Genomic DNA, 7,495 nt, shown 5'->3' with positions numbered 1-7,495 from the left:
ATGGGCATCCCAAATCCATGCAAGACCGGGGACCTCCCCATGTTACCCAACCCAACTACCTATATCCAAACTTAGATGGGCTGAATTTCGATCATCTAACAAGATAGCGTAAATGATCTCATGAAGACTCTAAGATAGGGTCACAACCGTGACTGACCCAATCGAGTCCACCCGTACCAAATCAACCATACAACAATACTAAGCCAAATCAAAGGCAATAAACCAGGCCATAACCAAAGAGAATACCAAAACACAATATAATAATCAATCCCAAAATGCAATACGATGGAACAACTAACAATATCGTCCAAGGGTGTAAGACCCATCACTAATGCCAATACCAAGGCAAACACCAAAACCAATCCTACCCATACCAACCCCTAGATGTACCATAAAGCCTCTATCTAAACAATAAATTAATTCGGTTGAGATATGCCTCTAACCATGGCCAAAACGAATATCCAAAATAAAGTCAAAACGTCTACAAATATCCATACCATGAAATGATGTCTTCCAAAATGATGGAAGCTCACCACTTCAGTCCAAATACTATCCCCGATTCAATCACTATGTAGGAGAAGTTGAACGATCGGTTCCTGCATAGAGTGGGCATACAGCCGCTAGTAGACAGGTTAACGAGTAACCGCTAGCATAAATCTTAGGATAAGGATAAACAATGCCAGTTATAAAACCAAGTAAAACCATCCAATGTAATCAATCAACCATATATATATAACCATACTGGGAAAAAGAATCGAGTTTAGCATGCGTTTAAAACCTTTTACCTGGGTTGTGTAGCTTGGCTGTCCTAAACCACCCACAGGCTAAATGGGTTCAGCTACCCCTGCTAAAAGAGCCCAATGCGTGTAGCTGCACGATCAGAAAAGTATCCCATGGGATGACTAGTACATACATCAATAGTGTGACATCATGCACACGATCCATTAAGACCAATTCTCATATCAACAAATACGAGTTTCCAGTTTTGGTCCCCCCAAAACCGCCACCTTCCATGGCTTTGCTACACATCCCACCATTAATGCCCAATTAAAATCACTTCCAAATGACCAACTAATCCATTTAACATTTTACTAACCAAGGCCAATATTAGTGGTATCGCCATACCACCCTTTACTTACAAGTAATATCCATAGCCAAATTATATAGGTTAACGGGACTTTCAAATTTCCTTACATATACCATATTAAACTACCTGGGATACTTCCATGTTCCACACAATCATAACTATTTAGTCTTTAGCCTTTTCAAACCATTTAAACTATTTAAAGCTTTATTACATAAGCCAAAAACAAGCAAGAGTTCCATTAAAAGAAGTTAATGCAATGAATATACCTTTATAAGCATCTTATCAAACACACTGGGGGCATAATATAACCAATACCAATTCCAAAGATCATTAAACCATTACCTTACAATCCAATTGTCCAAAATCACCATGAATGCATATAAAAGAATAATTAAAACCATAGGAAACCATAACCAAACTTTTAATAACAAAACCCCCAAATAATAATTGAAAAACATAATCATAAAATAGTAAAACCATGAAATCAATCATATAAATCATGCCTTAAGTTGAAATTACAAAACGAGGGAAGCAAATCATGACTTATACCGATGAAGATAATAGAAGGAAATCACCAAGACAACCCTAAAGCAATTCTTTAGTTGAAACCTTAGCTCTCTTTCCCCAAAAGCTCTTAAGAGAATTATGGAGTATTTTGGAATAGTTTGTAAGTGTTAATCAATAGAATAATAGGGTAAATAACCTTCTAAGTGTATTAGAAGTCACAGGTCCTAATTAGGGTAAGTAGAAAAATGTCCAGAATATCCTTACTTAAGTTGTACAAAATCTCGTCACAATGATACGACTGACCCATACGAGTTGTACCCACCCAATACGAGTTGTACCCACTACTCGTATCTAAGCCTCACCCTTAGATCATACACTATACAGTATACGACTCATTCAACCAAGTCGTAACCGCAACATACTATCCATACCCATGACCCATATCCCTGGAAGAATGAAATACCAGGAGGATCAAATACTGCTCACCATACAAGTCTTTGATACGACTCTTACCAAGCCCTACGACTTATACCCCTAAGTCGTACCCATTCCAGTGACCAGAATCATTCCACCAACTAACATTGGTCAACATACGGCAGGATCATACCACTCGTACTCAACATACGACTCGTATCCATGAGTCGTATTGGGTCTGAAAAACGGAAATTTGAGGAAATTTTCTAAGGGCCAAAACCCAGCATGTTTCAGTTAGGATGCGATATAATTGCAGAATTTATTATCTTAGTTTTCAAAAAGGAAAAACCACCCGTAATAGACCCTAGCGGGCTGTAATTACCACTTACAACTATACTTTACCATAATTACGTATTGTAGCCTAAACACTTGCTATAGTTTACATTAATTATGGTTTGTAGCCTGACATGCTAGTACAATCATATTTGTAACCTAAATTGTATTTTCTTTTTATTTTTTCTCCTTTTATATATTTTGTTTCTATTTTTTCATCTTTGCCTTTATTTTTTTCAGTCCTTTTTTTGTATTTTCTTTGACTCTTTTTTCATTCTTTTTTTATTTTTTTGTCATTTTGTCTCAATTTTTTTATTTTTTATTTTGTTCGTTTGTTTCTGTAATTTTTATTTTATTTATTTGTATCATACTATATATTTTAAATATATTTATTATTTGTGGTTGAATAGTTTAGCTATGAATATGTATAATTTATCATTCGTATTTGTATTTAAATAAGTATATTGATTAATTGTATTTGGTTGAGACTAAAATATATAAATATGCAATTTGTCTTTCAATGCAAATATATCACTGAGTTTCGTATTTCAAATTTATCATTTATATTTATATATAAAGAAACATCTTTTTGTATGTGTATGGTTCAAGTTGTATAAACATGTGTCATTGATACAAATGTAACATTTGTATATGTATAATTTATTATTTTTATTATTCAATTTGCATCAATAAAATGCAAATTGTATCAATAAATGTAAATATAAGTCTTCATAGAAAGAAAAATAATTTTTCTATTGTTTAAAGATACAAATGATGTTGTCAACTACAAATTCAAATACAAACAAATGAAATTACAAATCAATATAATATGCGATCAACGTACAAATATAAATATAAAATAATTCTTTAAAAATACAAATACGTCGATGAAAATAGAATACAAATACAAATACAAATATAAATACAAAAATAATAAAATCACAAAATACAAATACAATATGCAGTCAATTATAAAATACAAATACAAAATAATTCTTTAAAATACAAGTGTGAATTGTATAAAATATAAATGGTGGTGCGAACTAACAAATACAAATACAAGTGCAAACTGTAAAATACAAATACAAATGTGAACTAAAAAATACCAATACAAGTGTAAACTTTAAAATAGAAATATAAATAAAATTGTATCAATGGATACAAGAATATAAATGATGGTGTGAATAAAAATAAAATATGCGGTCAACTTACAAATATAAATACAAAATAGTTCTTTAAAAATACAAGTGCATCGATAAAAATAACACATAAATACAAATAAAATGAAACCACAAAATATAAATACAATGTTCAGTCAATTATAAAATAAAAATACAAAATAATTCTTTAAAATACAAGTGTGAATGTTATAAAATATAAATTATGGTGCGAACTAGGAAACACAAATACAAGTGCGAAGTATAAAATACAAATACAAATGTGAACTATAACATACAAATACAAGTGCCAACTATAAAATACAAATATAAATGCAAACTATAATATATATATATACAAAAATAAGCGTGAACTATAAAATGCAAATACAAATATAATTGTATCAACGAATATAAAAATATAAATAATGATGTGAATACCAGTACGATAAACAATTATGATATTTTTATTATTATTCATGACTCGTACTCGAATAGCCATATTTTTTTAAAATACAAAAAATATAAGAGAGAAAAAAAGGTAAAAAAAAAAAAAAAAAAAAAAAAAAAAAAAAAAAAAAAAAAAAAAAAAAGATAAGAAAAAAAAAAAAAGAAAAAGAATGAAAAGAAAGAAACAAAAAAGGAAAAAAATATAAAAGAAAAGAAGAAAAAAACAAAAAAGGAAAAAAATACAAAAAATGAAAGAAAGAATCGAAAAAGAAAAAAGAAAAAAAAGCAAAAAGCAAAAAAATCATAAAAGAGAAAAGAATAAAATTAAAAAAAATGATGATAAATATAAATACAATGCACGGTTATGATGTTTTCGTCATTATTCATGGATTGTATTCGATGTAGTCATATTTTTTTAAAATAAAAAAAAAATATAAAATGTAATTAATGTATTTATGTTTTATAAGAATACAAACGATTAAGTAAAAGCAAATTCAGCGGATGTGAATCGAATACATCAGTTATAAATGATAATATTGTAAAGAGTGGCTACGGACAATGGGTTTTGAGCCAAACTCTTGCTACTTTTGAAACGTCCCCTTTCAAAAATGTGTATGTTTTGTGAATGCGTATAAATGACTATGTTTGTAACTACGTAATTATCGGTAAACACATGCATGTGAATAGTTATAAGCATGTAATATGATAGAGTTAGTACTCACTTATCCAAAATATTTCAAATTTTTTTCACGTTTGTGTAAGTAAATCTTCTACTCCAATAAATGTCCTTAAATTTTAGGCAAATTTAGTGGAGTGTGATACTAGAAAACTATGTTCATCCTACTCCCTCCGTTTCATTTTAGTTGGTCCTCTTACTAAAAATATTTGTTTCAATTTAGTTGTTCCTTTGATGAAATCAAGATAATTTTATTATGTTCTTTCAATATTGCTCTCAACATTAAATGACTAAACAAAGTATATTTACTCAAATTCATATTTTAATGCATAATTAATAGGGTTATTTTAGTAAAATAAGTCTCTATTAAATCATTTCTTAAGGTGTGTGTCAAATCAATAAGGATCAATTAAAACGAAATGGAGGGAGTATTAATTAAGCAAATTTGGAAAAAAAAACTTTTTCTTTCTTTAATGATTTGAAAAAGTCAACCTAAGAGCATATATCTATACATAAGTACGGAAAGTTGGTGGCTTTATTAGTTAAGTTTCCTTCCTAAGGAACAATTTCTGTAAATATTGTCCTTCTTGAAAGTATGCATGGACAATTGATTATTCAATTCATTATGCATGAACAAATGATTATTCAATTCATCATATTTTGGATTGTGAGAAGTTATTGTTTGCATGAATTTAGTAGAATTTTTGTTGAAATCGTGAAACAAAATGTGCTACTAAATTAGGTAAATTATTGTATTGTAGTTTCTGAATTTGAATGCAAAATATCAGACGTGTTCTATCTAAATTCTGAATTTTCTGGTCAACTTTTTTAGGTTGGAGGGTGTTATAGTCCCAAAATATTTCATTAATCTTTAAAAGGGTTATATGCATAAAAATTCCTTAAACGAGAACAAAAGGTAAACAATATTTTGATATAGTACTATATGTGCAAATCAACTTGACTTTCATTTACTGAAAACCCACACTCGCAAAACACAAATCCAATATAAACAAAAGAAACTTTAGAAGAATACTAGTGCTTGCAAAAGACAGACAATCCTCTAAATATCCACAGCTAGCATAGACACATCTTCAGCCTTTTCAGCTTCATCAGATTCACTGAAGGAATTTCTCCACACTGCTAGGGCCTGCTTCACTGCAAAATCGGCTACAACCTTTCTTCTTAATTTTACAGAGACCTAGTTCCTGTACTTTCCTTTGTCACCTCCAGTCTTGAGATATTCTTAGTAATCTATTTTGTGCATTGGACAGTTCTTAATGAAATGCTCGGGACTTCTACATTTGTGACTAACTTTAATGTTGCCTCCCTTCTTGCTGCTACTTCCTCTACTTTGAAACTGGCTACTTTTTTTCATAGCTCTAACAATTCTTTTTGTCAAATAGGCAACATCAGTGTTTTCTTCAATTGAATCAGATTTGAAGCCTTCAATGCCAAAGATTTTTCCCTTTTGGCTTTCTTCTTCTCTTATCCTTGCTGCTTCTTGAGCTCATGAGTCTTTAGATTACTAATGAGTTCATCCATAGTGAGAGCCTTCAGGTTTCTTACCTTAGTAATAGCATCCACTTTGATTTTCCAGGACTTAGGAATAACACCTAAATTTTTTCTCACTTACATATACAAAGGAATCACTTCTCCTAAGCAGTGCAACTCATTTGTGATAGAAGTGAATCTTATATGTATTTCTTGAATTGTCTCTCCCTCCTTCATAGAAAAGTTTCATACTGTGTAGTTAGCATGTAAACTTTTGAATCCTTCACATCAGTTGTTCCTTCATGAGCTGTCTTCAGGCAATCTCAGATTTTTGTAGCATTTTCATAAGCAGAACAATTTCTTTGCCTTATAATTCTTCTCAACTTTCTTTCGATCTTCATCATCAAACTCTCTCATGTTTTTGACAACCATCTTTGTTATGTCTCCTTCTTTGAGCTCTCTAACAGGCACATGAGGACCATCAAGTATTATGTCCATCGGCTTACTATCCTCAGTCGTAATGAAGTCATAAATCTTGATTTTCCACCACCCATAGTACTGCCCATTAATGTGGGGTGGTCTAGTGGTAGATTGCCCTTCTTCCAGATTAGGTGGAGAAACCATGATCAATAAATCACTCTAGGTATGAACCTTTTAGAGTATTTTTTTCTCTGATACCAATTATTGAAACATGGGGGGGGGGGTTGTACCATACTATGAAGGACCAGGTCTCTTAAGGTCAGACACAGGTAATCAAACAGTAAAGCAGTAAAGAAACAACACTTTACAAAAAATTAAAGAACACAAAGATTTAACGTGAAAAACTCTTTGCTTAAGGGAGAAAAAACCACGGCTTGCCCTCACAAGCACTCAACAATCCACTATAATCAAACTCTTGATTACAAGCGTGATTGGAACCTAACTCTAGGCTCAAATGGTTTGCAACAACTCTATGACAAACCTACCTTGACAATTCTGCCAAGAAATTACCTCGATATTGATTAACTCTAACCAATATCAACTCAGGTAACTCTACCTAAGCACTGTTAAGAACACACTAAAAGCATTAATCTTATAATACAAGTAATTTAATTATAGACCAAGACTTGACTCAAGAACACACACTCTCTAAGCACATAAAAGATTGAGACTTGAGCAATATTTGAGTTTTTGCCAATTTCTCTTTTTGAATAATCTAATTGCAAAATTTGGTGAGTTGAGGAGCATTCTTTTCTATTTATAACTGAATAATGATCAGCGTAGAAATACGATTGAACTAGGTGTCCTGATAGGCACAAGCTCACCTGCGTAATTTATTACACCAATAGACAAACTACGCAGAATAGTGATAGTTGGACTGAATTCATGAAGACCCAGGGA

Source organism: Capsicum annuum, chromosome 9, assembly GCF_002878395.1.
Source record: "Capsicum annuum cultivar UCD-10X-F1 chromosome 9, UCD10Xv1.1, whole genome shotgun sequence".
NCBI classification, from domain to species: Eukaryota; Viridiplantae; Streptophyta; class Magnoliopsida; order Solanales; family Solanaceae; genus Capsicum; species Capsicum annuum.
This window is presented reverse-complemented; position numbering follows the sequence as displayed.